General features: G+C 41.5%; 1 protein-coding gene across 1 annotated transcript in view; it reads right to left on the bottom strand.

Moving 5' to 3' along the window:
• Positions 1-7,339, bottom strand: part of PPFIBP2 (PPFIA binding protein 2) — a 105,220-nt gene extending 97,881 nt beyond the window's left edge. The window contains exon 1 of the mRNA XM_074918039.1: positions 7,050-7,339. The gene's annotated coding sequence lies outside the window, so the exon portion shown is untranslated. The remainder of the gene's footprint in view (positions 1-7,049) is intronic.
• Between the last annotated feature and the right edge of the window lie 5,723 nt (positions 7,340-13,062).

The following is a 13,062-nucleotide window of genomic DNA, read 5'->3' on the forward strand; positions in this document are numbered from 1 at the left end:
CATTGAAATACTGCTCTGCCATGAGGAATTGTTTCTTCTCTGCTCTATGACAGAAACGGTACCGTTTACTTTGTTAGTTAAGAAAAGCGAATAAAACACATTCACTGTAAAATGATATTTTCAGGCATACTGCCTGGCAAATTAGGCAAGCTGCTTCACATGGCAGTTTTATCAGTCTCTTGGAATTCTTTTGGAACCTCCTCTCCTAAGTACCCAAATCTGGGTTTCCAAAGGAAGGGAGCAGCTGCTAGTCCCTTCCCTGGCAATTAGTTCCCGGATAATCAGAAGCTTTGATTAGAGAAGAAACTACAAATGACTGCTGAATCCATACTAAACTCATTCTAGAGCACGAATTCCCTTTGTACCGAAGAATTTACTCTGAACACAAAATAATCCCTTCCCCATGCTAAAAAAAAAAAAAAAAAGAAGCCTTCTAGAGTCTGTCCTTTTGCAAGTACTTTATGTGAAATGAGAACCAGTTGGGCTTCACAATCTATGAACAAAATGAAGATGTTACCAAAATTCCTAATTAAAGTGGAGAATACAATCAAAGCAAAACAGATTTGGACCACGATTCTTGCAACGGTTTACTAATCCTTAGCTTAATCTACAACTATTATGAAACATTGCATGCACTGGACAAAGTATAGGTGAGTAACTATTGTGGAATATTAAGTATTTTTCACAACACTACAATATCTTCTGCAAAGCAGGCCAGAACAGACCTTTTCCTTGCACAGAAGCTTGTTGTAACAACGCTCCTTTCTTATAGTAACAAAAGGTTCTAATACGATTTTCCTTTTGTACACACGAAGTTTGTCAAATCAGACCATGAACTGCTCTTTTCAGTTTCAGGTAAAATTGCTACTTTGGATACATTCAGCTTCCTACACTGAAGAACATTTTAATTCAAGAAATATTGAAATAATCATTTATAATGGTTGTGGCTGAGATGTTCAGTTTTAATATAATCTGTACTAACACTACTTTTCATTACAGGAAAGTACTTTCAATAAAAGAAGGAAACTTGTTTTGATTTTTTTTTAGATACAGTGAACACTTCCCTTAAGAGAATTGCATATCCCATTTTCGTTGACATTTTACAACCAGTCTGCATTTCTGCTCCATGATTTGTTCTACTTCCCTTCTTGAAATAATTATTAAAGTATGTATCACAAAAGAGCTTACAACAAATGCTTTACTTCTATATATATGCTTACATAGCACTTGCATAAATGTGCCTTAAATTCAGCTAGAGGAGGTTTGTTTGCTTCTTCAGGGGCGTGTGTGTCAGGTTTTGTTTGGGTTTTTTTCTTTTTTTTTAGCAGTAAGTCCATTTAACGCACAGGTAACAAGGGTGGTAGCTGGGGTCCACATCTGAGTATCTGGGTTGAAGGTGTAACCACACTTCCTACAGTCTCACAGTTTCTGGTGTTGTTAATGCATGTCCTGAATACATCTCAAGATTCAGTGACCTGTTTTGCCATTTTTTCTCCTGGCCTGCTGGGTGACCATAAATCAGGCAGTGAAACTGAGGTTTAGAGAGGTTACAATCATAAACAAACCGAAGCACAACTTCGTACCTTAGGTTGGGCAGTGAAACTTGAAAAAAGAGTTTTTCCACAAGAAAGAAGGGAATGTAATTAATACTAAATTTCAGGTAAGGGATTATATTAACTGCACTGTGAAGATCTACACTTAAACCTAACAAGAACAGTTTTATTAAGTACATGGGAGTGTTATCTCAGAATATTTGAGTCACAGAATAGTTGAGGCTTGAATGCACCTCTTCGTATCACCTACTTCAATTCCTGAGCTTGTTTTTATTAGCATATAGGTTAACATTGGCTGGAATGTCACCAAGGCACCGAATGTATAGGACAAAGATGATTTAACAGTAATTTCATTACGAACTACAGAATGATAGAAAATTTTAAGATGGAGAAGTCTTATGCAAGAAGATCTTAATACAGCCCCTAATACTGCACACAGCAAATACCATCCAGGTGAAATGCAAAATCTTTGCTTCCCAGGATGGTTTGTGCCAGTTTCCTATCTATTTAAAATACCAGATTTACGTCCCCAAGGTTTTTTGCTAGGGAAATTTTTTTCTCAGGAGCGAAACATCAAACTACTTCCGTTTAGGAGCTGACTGGATTACATGCGTGAGCTCATCATCATCACAGAAACACATTCATAAAGCTTACTGCAATGTCATTAGAATAAGAGGTTCTGATTATGCGTTATTAAAGCAGATGCTACCATCTGCACTGTATTGTAATGGGACAAAAATATGATTCACTATATTCAGGAGACACTTGGCAAATATTTTCCCGTCAAGCTAAGACTTCTGAAACAAACCTTGGGTTGAAAATAGTGCAAACTGGAAACAAAATTATTTCTTTGTATGAGCAGTACAGACAGAAACAAGAAGGCATCCCCAGCGAAGTCACCTCTCAATGTGGAGACCAGCCAGACTTGTCTTCAGAGCAGGATAATGTAAAACAGCAGTTCCCATACTGTCAGTGCTTGAAAACTAGATAAGAATTGAGCAGTTTAGATTTATCTTTAGTAATTTAACTGGCATACAATCTGTTGATTTTAGAGTATGAAGACCTAGCCAGCAAGTGACTCATTCTCTATGAATATTCATCCATGTTGCATTGTTACTCTAACGAAAACAGGACTCTCAGTCCACATTTGATAAGCAACCCTTGCAACAGAGCCAGGCTCTGGACCCATCTTTTTCTTCCATCCAGCATATCTTGATTTTGAGCGTTCAGTCTTATTTCACCCCTCCAGCCTAATTCAAGATTTTGCTGAAGGAGAATCAGGCTTGCTGATCTGTTTTCTCCAAATTCACATCTGCTTCAGGAAAGTATCATCAGTTTAGCACCGTGCCCTTGGATGATATGCAAAAGACCTCTCATACAATCAGCAGGTCACACTCTGTCATCACAACTTTTTGGAAGTCAGATGCATCATTTACCCTTCCAGGCATGCTGTCTGCCACATACTATCTGGTCACTATCAGGTTCGTTATCTTTTCCCCTCTCTAAACCACAAAGCACTCTTTTTTTCCCTGTATTCAATTTTTAACTTTTATCTTCAGTTACTTCAAGTTTTACCTAGAAAATTCAGCTAACCAGATGAACAGACATTTTTATGTGCATATAAAATAAATATAAAGATACGTTTCGTATTATCACATAGAGTTGAGAAACACCCTAATGGGTCCCCATTAGTTTGTTGATCATTTGGCAGAGAAGTAATGTCCTGTCTTATTCATGTGGAGATACCAATTTTTCCTCTTTGATCAGTATGAAAATATACAGCTTTTTCCCCTCAGCAACTTTGGGTTACAGGTCTTCCAGAAATACTAGTAAGCTACACAACATTCACAACAATCTTGCTTTACCGGTTATCAAATTAGAGTTTAAAATCCAGGCCATGCTTACAGTCCTTTAAACTACTACATTGTAACTTTGCAGATGCACAGGATAAACTTAAAATCCACAAATTGACCTAGACTGGCAGCAATGACATTAGGATTTACTTTTTATGTTTCTTTGAGAAAGGAATTATCTTTGTAATTTAACTTCTTTGTTCTCTGCATCAATGAATTGCCAAATAAAAGCAACAGTGCTATTGGGAAATGGTTTTATAGTAAGTAAACACACAAAGATGCAGACAAACAAAAGCGGTAACTGTAATGTTACAAGATCACAAGAGACCTGAAATAAAAATGTGCTAAAACATATAGGCAGAGGCATCTAGATACAATAAAAAAAAAAAAAGTACCTTTATTGTGTTGCTTAATGTGCATCTATTTAAAAGAAGAACTACAAAAGGGGTGCAAGAAGAAATTCAAGCTGTCAGAGTTTATCAAAGACATGTTATCACGTCAGAGCTGGTGATCAGACACAGTTAAAGAACAGATTGTCCAAAGGCCAGAGTCTCAGTTTCTTTAGCTCTCCAAAGTAACAGGTGAGTTAATAGCACAGAACAGGCAAAAGCAAACCGAGAAAAACTTAGAGAACTTAAAATAGTACATGGCTTAAACTTTCCAGTTTTCAAGGGATCAAGTTACTGAAGTGAAATGATTTCTTACACATCTACTGAACTCTGGTAACTCACCAAGCATGCCTCCAAGGGCAGCCATTGCTGGCTGAGCTTTATTCAGTAGCTTATGAGAATTTCAAGATTGTATCTTAAGAAAGTTGAATTCACTGAACTCTGAGGATGAGGTGACAAAATGTGGTGATAAACACCTCCAAAGATTTGAATGATGCAATTTCACTAACAGAAAAGTGACTTCTGAAGGTTCTCATTTACTGCCCTAAACAATGCTGTCTTCTGTCGCATTACTATTTCTGCACAATTAGGTATTTCTGGAAAATGCAGAAGAGCCTTGCTTGGCACAGTACACTGAACGGTAACATTTGCATCTATATTGAGTGATCATTATCACAAAACACATTTCCTTATGCATCATTTCTCTGCTTTGATAAACACCAAATCTGAATCATACTATGGACATCTAAAGCAAGAAGATGCCTTCACCCTATTCCTGTAAATATAATTTTTTGGAGGAAGGTGGATTTTTTGCTAACTAGCAAAGCCTCACCGAGGCTCTGCATTATGTGTAAGAACATAGTCCTTTGCTAATCTTACCAGGTCAAGGCCCTCATTTGTTTGAGCTGAAAAGCTCAAACAAATCCCTAGCTGTGGGGAAAGTGAATGAAGTTTCTGGTTTGTATCTGAATAGTCTAATATGAGTGAAAGTAGTGTCTAGGGATAAGTGCTTTATAGGTTTTTGTGGGAGTTTGTTTGTTTTGAAGAAAGAGAGACCGGAAAGAGGCAAACAGGAAACAAGTTAGGTAAATGACAACTAGAAGCAGAGCTGCACATGGGAAAAAAAAAAAAAAAAAAAAAAGTGGATCACTATCTTTTGTTGTCTTTCATTTTCCGATGTTTTGTACTTATGTCACACTCTCCCTTTGCCTTTCCCCCTTGTTTACTGACCCTATTAAAAAGTGTTCAGGGAATGTGATTCTTAAGGCCTTCGCTTACTCTTTTACATCTGTTCTCTTCCCATCCTCCATTCAAACACTCTACCACATCAAGTCACATTATGCTGCCTTAGAGCCTGCACAGGCAGTCTAGAGTAACAGAGACTCAGTGTGACAGCAGCATGACAGCGAAAACAGGGAGAAAGGATTCAAGAACCCAGAAAGCACTTCTCCAATCTATGCCTACACCAATGTATTCTATTTGGTTACACCTCTCCCCCCCCCAATCACTTTTCCACACTGCTGGTACCACGTCAACAAAAATGAAGTGAGATCAGATACAGGAGTGAGGGGAGGATAGTGCTTCTTACCCCATCTCTACCTATTCCTTTCCCTGCTTCTAGAATAGTTGTTACATGGATGGGGTTTGTGGAGTGAAATCAAGGTGGTAGCAGCAGTGCCCTCTGCCACCATTCCTCAGCTTCCTGGGACAGGAGATGAAAGCAGCAAGGGAACACTGAACCAGAGAACAACACTACCACCCCAATTCCTACCATGCTTCAACCACACATCAATTTCTGCCCCCTCCCTTTAAATCTGTGCTTTTCATAGGGCAGAGTCCCAGATGTACAATAGATAAACTGCTATATGTTTTGCCAAGACACTTGATTATTACCTGGTTTATGTAAATAAAGCATTTAAGTTTTCAAGTGTGATGCTAACATTTGTTTGTAACAGTCACAGGCATATCACGAGTGTCTACAACACATAAATATCAGCAGTCGGTGGCACGATTAGTCTTGAGCTATCCCTCAGCTTAAATCTTGTTCCAGGGACTTGAAATTATTTTATATATTACAAATTATTTTAAAATATATTTTTTTACCTCATATTCTTGTAGCGAGCTATACTTACTCTGAAGACAAACCTAAAGTTTGAGTTCTCCCTCTGCTCAAATTTACACTGGGTTTCCTTTAGCTTCAGGAGGCCCCTACAATTGCTTCCAACCGGAGCTATCAGCAAACAGAGGGTAAATCCACATCATTTAAAAACAACCCTTATTTGCTTAGCTTTGTCCCAATTTGTCCTTTCACTCTCCTGGTATACCGAGTTCTACTCCAAGCATTTCTCCATCAGGAAGATACAAGGCAGCATAAAGATTTGTTGGTTTTAGACAAGTTCATACAGCAGAGCCAAGCCAAAGTCAGGAACACAAGCAAAGTAAATCAATAAACCTGGGAAGCTGAAATTCAGCCTTCTTTGCTCTCCCATCTACTCCTTCCACATTTCCATACAAGTGCCCTGCACGCACCTGTTCGCATGTTTCTGTTCAAAAAAACCCCAAACCCACAACAAACCAAAAAAACCACAGAAAAGTGCCCCTCGCTATTGCCCCCTCCTGCCAAAACCCTGCAATTAAAAATCCGAAATTGCAGAAGACCTTTATGACTATGGAAATAAACACATGTTTTGTACATGCAAATCTTCAGAAGAACATACTGCACTTTACCCGGGTACAGCCAGAGTTACCGACCTACCAAATGAATGCTTAACATCTCACTTTGCCCCATGCAAAACGGAGCAAATCTTAATACACAAAGGGGCGCGATTCATTATCCTTCTGGTAAACGATAAACATGAGGTATTTTTATGGTAGCAGTAGGGTAACATGAGTGCTGAACGATGAAAACTGGAGATCACTTGACATCTCTTCGTGCTCTTACCGCCCTTATCTCTCTGTACCGGTACAACAGCCCACAACAGGCAGTTTCATCTTCCAGCTCTCCTCTTCTGAACACCCTCTGAACTACTTTATTTCTCCCGCAAACCTCTTCCCCGAATTAATTCTCAATTACAGACCGGGGGTGGAGAAGACCTCGCTTCCACTTCAGGGAACCCGGCTGCGCTGGATGGCATTGCTGACAGCAGGTTCTCAACCGACAGTTCTACGCTAATAAAACGGTTTTTTTTACTGAACTGCCAGCTGAACTCAAGTTTCAAAGCTTTGCTCACAGGGAGAATAAATATTTAACTTACGGGAGCCGCGTCTATTTAAAAGTCTTCTCAACAGCACGGAGCTTAGTTGCCGGCTGGGGTTAAACCGCGACAAGTCCTTAACCGTCCCAGGCACCGCCAGGCGTTGAGAGAGGAGAGGACCAGGCGGCGCGGCCGGGTCCGCGAGGGGATCGCCTCGGGGAAAACGGCCGAAACTCCCCAGAACCCGCCAGGGCCCGGCGCTGCGCCGCGCCGCCCAGCCTGCCGCCGCGGGGACACCCGAAGCGCCCGGCGAGCTGAGGCGGGACCGGCCCGCACCGCCCGCGGGGCCCGACCTGCCGGGCCGCCAGGTGCGCCTCAGGGCGGGCGGCTCCCGCGCGCCCCCCGCGCGCCCGAGGGAACGCCCCGCGCGCCGCGGCTGTGGCGGGCGCGGCCCCACGTGACGGGGAGGGGGCGGGCAGGTGCGAAGCGGCGGCGGGGGCAGGACCCGCCCCGCCCCGCGGCGACCCCCGCCTCGGCGAGAGCCCCGCCGGGCCCGCCCGGCTCCCCGCGGCAACGGCGGCGCTCAGCCGCCAGCGCTCAGCCGCCAGCCCCGCGTGGCGCCGGAAAACCGACTCCGCGCCGAGGCTGCGGTGCGTGGCGGGGCGGACGGGGGGGGCAGAGCCGGCTTCAGGGGCCCGAAGGGAACGGGCCGGGTCGGGCTGTGGCCTCCGGGCCTTGGCTCCACACGGACTCGCACTGCAGAGGGGGCAGCTGGGCACCGGCAGTGAGTTCCCCGCTGGGTTTCAGAGGGAAGGGAAGGGTTTGGACGACTCGCCCCGCTCCCTGCACCCCCAGTTGATGAGCTTTATGCTTTGCGTCATTCTTACGGGCAGTCGAACAACTGATTGTTTTCATGGTGTTTTCAATAGTGGTACAAGGCATCTTTTTGTGCATATTCCTACATACCGGGAATATTCTAGGTTATATATATATGGATATCTTCAGTTATATATACTAGGAATTTTCTAGGTTAATGTAAAACATTATGTTACTGAGAAAAGCAATAGTCTTTCTCCAAAAATTTAAAAATCAGGTGTTTTTAGACTTAAAGCACTTCTTATCTATTTATTTCCATTAGTAAAATAATAGCACAGGCCACTCGAATTGCTCTAAGTATTTTATGCCCTATTTCTGTTGACTCCTGTTTCAAGAACATTCTCTAATGCTATGTCTAGGATTACAAAAATCTCTAGTACAGGAAGTCTCCAAAGAAGCAAAACCTAAAAACTTGCACTCAAAAAGTGTAGGCTTTCCTTCTCTCCGTAGAGATTCCAAGATTACTTCTAGAAGTATGAAAAGTGCTGCAAGTTTTGGTCACTGGGAGTTCACTGTTCTCTCCGAGTGCCTTGTTGATCCAAAACCTATTAAGGGTTTCTGGTTTTTTTTTACCCAAACAGGTCATCCCACCGACACAGGTCAGCTGAGTACTTCTGATTACATCAGTCTTCTAGGGAGTTGGCTAAACAACAGCAAGCATTTAGCAGCAGGTGAGCTAAAGAGTTTTGAGTACTTGTAACATCAACAGTATAGCTAAAACACATTTTTCACTGCTAGTGGAGTGGTTATATTTCGACCACCACAGTTTGCTGTCTTCCTTCTGTGATCATGTTGATTTCCATGTAAATAGTCTAAGCATCTTTAATATGCATGATGTTTTAATGTAATTCTACTACTTGTAATAATAGTCCTCAATTTTAGAATTTCCTTTTCCCTAGTGTAAGCTTGTACCGTATTTGGAACGTTGAAACATTTTTCTCCCTGTTACCAACTGATGCACTATCTCACTTTGTGAAGAGTTATGTATGATTTCAGTTTTCTTTTAAACTTATGCGTGAGACCGAGACTATGAATCACACACCAGATATTCCAGAAAAAGAATTGGACCTCACTTACAGAGCAAACATGCCCAAGGTGTGAGAGGGAGAAAATGGGAAGTGAAGTAGAACGCCTTTGAAACGTCTCTGAACATGCTAAAGAATAATTAAAACTGTCAGGAATCCACACGCTCTGTGTTAATTTAGCTTGCTTTTGAACTTTTCTTGTCTTTCCTCTCAGCTTTGAGGTAATCATCTTAAATAGGTCATGTATAGGAGTGGCCAAAATTCTAATGATAGATAACACTTTAAGCATCTTTCGTAATCCTGATACCAAGAAGGATTCCTATAGCGCTGCTTGTTTTAGTATCGTTAAACCATTTGGGAAGAAGTCAGCGGAGTTTAGAACAGTCTGGGCAAAGCTGAGAGTCTTTTTCAACACGAGGCTGGTTTCCTCTCCCTTTCCCCAACTAGCCTCACAGGAGGATGTGCACCCGGGTCACTTTCCACTTGATGGAAGCAGCATCTGGGACCTCATTTACTCCTTTATGGCCACGTAGGGTTGTTACCTCCTTTCTTATTTATTCCTGACCTGGAGTAGTCAAGACCCTGCTGATACATGCTGTACTCCAGCGTGCGGTTGAGAAAAGCAGCGTCAGCCAGCGCCCAGGAAGGCGAGCGGCGCCTTGCCCTCGTGCTCTGAAGGGGAAGGACGGGAGCAGAGAGGCTGTGCAGCTGCTGCCACTCCCTCAGGAAGCACAGGCAGAAGCAGAGAGGTTGAGCAGCACAGGCTAAGCACAGAATATGAACCACTGTCCCACTACTGCCACAGCATTCACGTGTAAGCGTTTTATTGCTCCGTTTCTGTATTTGATACATGGAGTGCCGATACTACTACACTATTGCTGTACCACTGGAAAGCAGAGAGGATCCTAATTTTGGGCTACCTTCAGCTTGTTGATCCTGTCTGTCCTGTTTAATATAATTTTAACTGAAGCAAATCAATTCTACATCTCTCTCTCTCAGTGTAGTGGGTTTCAGCAGCACTCCCTCAGCTGTCCTGGCCTCTCCGCTAATTACCATTCCAGAAGTCCCCCCTCAATAAGAGAGGTTTGTTTCTTTTCTGCAGTAGTGCAGACACATTACTGTCACAAAGCTGGCATTGTGTTAAGTCTTTGCCTCTCTTATATAACAATGAAGCTTATTCAGGGAGAGCATAACCATCCCTCTCAGAAAGGACTTATGAAAAAAACAAGTTAGGAACCCCAAAAGAGAACACTGCTGGACACTGCTTTACGGACCATCTTCATTTCTTCCATCTTGAAAAATCAGTAGAAGGTTAACTGTGAGATCCCACGTGTTGCTCTCTGTCTTGACCAGGGTATATTTTTTTTATGTTATTAAAAATTATTGAGCAGAACTGTCAAAGTTTCTCTTCCTCAGTGTCACAGTCACGTTATGGGTCACGCTGACAATGCTTAGAGGCCCTGTGTTTGAGTGCAGGTCATGTTCTGCAAGCACGCCTGCATGGTGCTTAGGCTTATGCTTGTTCTTTCGTAGTGCAGTGCTTGGCCGCTTACTGGGTTGTACAGAAAAGTGGCAAAATGGCTCATAGTCACCAAAGGGTAGGGACCAAAAGAGACACTTGGATGAAGGCTCTAAACAGCGACGCTCCCTAGATAGAAGCTCATGGCTATAAGGCAGGAACAAATATTCATGTTTTGATACGTCAATTTGCAGCATGTTCCAAATTGCTGTTTTATTTGCTGAAAAGCTTTCATAAAGCTTTAAGCTTGCTGTTTGTAAAGGGGAGTAAACTAGCTGCAAGTAACGTGGTCTAAACTCAGTCCCAAGCATTCTGATTTTTCATTACCCATTTACTCAAGAATTCTCACAACAGATCCCCGAGACCTCATGTCCTTCTCTGTCTCAAGCTTTACTCCGAGAGGACTCCAGCAAAGGTTAGTCACAGTGTGATTTCATTGTTTTCCCCAAATCATAGTACTTTATTCAGAGACTGTACAGGCTGTGAAACACCAGCATTAAGACAAGGAATAAACGTTGTGATGCAACTTTCACAGTCCTGCAAGAACTGTATAATCTCTTGTTGGTGAAAGAAAAACGATCCATTTAAATCCTCAGAGATTTCCTTTCATGTAAATTTGGTTAAATCAGCTGTAGACCAGAAAAAATGTAATCGAGAATCCTTCCCCATTGACTCCATAAAGCTAATTAATTACATCTCATTAGAAAGTGTAGCTTGCCTTATCTTTAACAGAGATTTGGGGCCAGTCATGTTTCCAGTTCCTCTGGTAAGGTGCACATCCTTACCCTTTGAAAGCTTTTCTTTAGCATATGTAGTATACTCTTTTTTTTTTTTTTTTTAATGAGTAAATACGATTGTGGGTTTTTCTCTGTCATTATTTGGTGGAGTTAATGTGAAATATTCAAGAGGAGAGTTTAAATAAAGATATTTTGTCTCTACATAAAATTACACTTGAAATTTCCTTGCAGTCTTGCAGGATAGCTACAGCTACTTGATACTAAAACAGAGCTTACTATTTTTTCTCTCATGGTTTAGAGCATCAACTGTTCTGTATCTGTACACATGATATAAAGTCTTCTTTTCAGACATCTCATACTAGGGCAGATTAAATACTTTAAAAAAAAATCCTGAATATATAGTTTTGTCAGAGAATACCATACTTGTTGATCTGTTATCTGTTTTTTATTTTTTTTTCCCCAAGTTCTTTGTTCGTATTCCAGAAGCTTTCATGGACACATGCAGTTTTTAAAAAAGGCTTTCAGGATCGTACTGTTACTTCTATTCAGCATTTTAAAAGACATATAAACAGGCCACTGATCTGGCCGCCTGCGTGTAACTAATTAGAATTTTACCTGAGACAGCTGCAAGTATCTAAATTTACCTGCTGGTGCTACAAGGACAGAGCTCCATCTAGTGTTCAGCTTTTAAATCAGGCACGGGTGATCTTGGAGAGTTTGGGAATGAATGTTCTTGCCTCGCAGGTAAATACTAGTTCCATATGTTGAGGCATTTTATAAATTTTTGGGTTGGCAAGCTTACCACAGTAAATTAAAAGCTAATGGAGGGCAGCTGCAGTCTTTTCAGGCAGACACAGCTGTTTAAAACATCTGCATCTGCATTTGCTCTAACCATCAGGCAAAGGCCTTCTTATTGCCGCTTGGAAAATAAAGCTTATACAGTAAGTTACTGCATGCTTATGTATAGAGAATACAGTACCATGTAGGCTGTTACTCTATCTCCTTTACTGAGGCAGTTTTGAGGAGTGGAACTTACTTAAGTCAGACTGGACTGATAGCATCGGGGGATTTGGCATTTGTCTAAATTTGTTGCATTAAGAAATGGTAGAAAAAAATACATGCTGGAAAGTGTCGTGAATCACATAAGTCATTATTACGCTGTTTCTTGACTCAAAAGATAATCCATTTTGCTATTATCTTTGCGTGAAAGCTTCTAGCCAGCATTTAGGTTTGATTCAAGTAAGATGTGTTCTTTTGTATGATCTTTCTTGTTTTATAAAGACACACAAAATCCTGTACCTTCAAACACAGGAGAGACCGTCACAGCAGAAAAATTCCAAATTCATCTTACCTGCATGTTTTGAGCCAGGAGACAAGGGTCTCTGTCCTCTTTTTCCCAAATAAAGCTCTTTATTGCTTCTGTCTTTGATTGTTATGGTTGCTATCACACAGTTCTTTTCCTTACAATCATTCATTCCTTCACCTTTGTTTTAGAGGCAGACCTTAGGCAGCTCCAGCCGATGCTGTTTGGTATTATGATTCAGTTAGTCTGATATAACAAAATACTCTGTGCTTGCTTAGCTGCAGAAATGAGCTGTGGTGTGTGATTTGTTGCAACTCTCAGGCAGTGAAGATTAGTTTAAGCCACTTTCATCCAACCTCTACATTAGCCAGAGCAGGCCAGGTCAGTTATTGTGACTCAGCTGAGAAGCAGGAACTCAGTCACATGCCCGAGCTCTTGATTTGTTTACCGATCTGCTTTCTTTTGTTTTTTTTTTCCTGGTCTTTGCTAAAATGAGACTTCATAGAGGATGAGTGATACCTTCTGTGGAGATTAAAGAAGAGCAGGCAACAGTATAACTGAGTCTTTGCTGATATACACCTTAAAACTATCTTAAGGGTCAGCCTGTAAGCAG

The sequence above is a fragment of the Athene noctua genome, chromosome 14 (assembly GCF_965140245.1).
Source record: "Athene noctua chromosome 14, bAthNoc1.hap1.1, whole genome shotgun sequence".
Classification (NCBI taxonomy): Eukaryota; Metazoa; Chordata; class Aves; order Strigiformes; family Strigidae; genus Athene; species Athene noctua.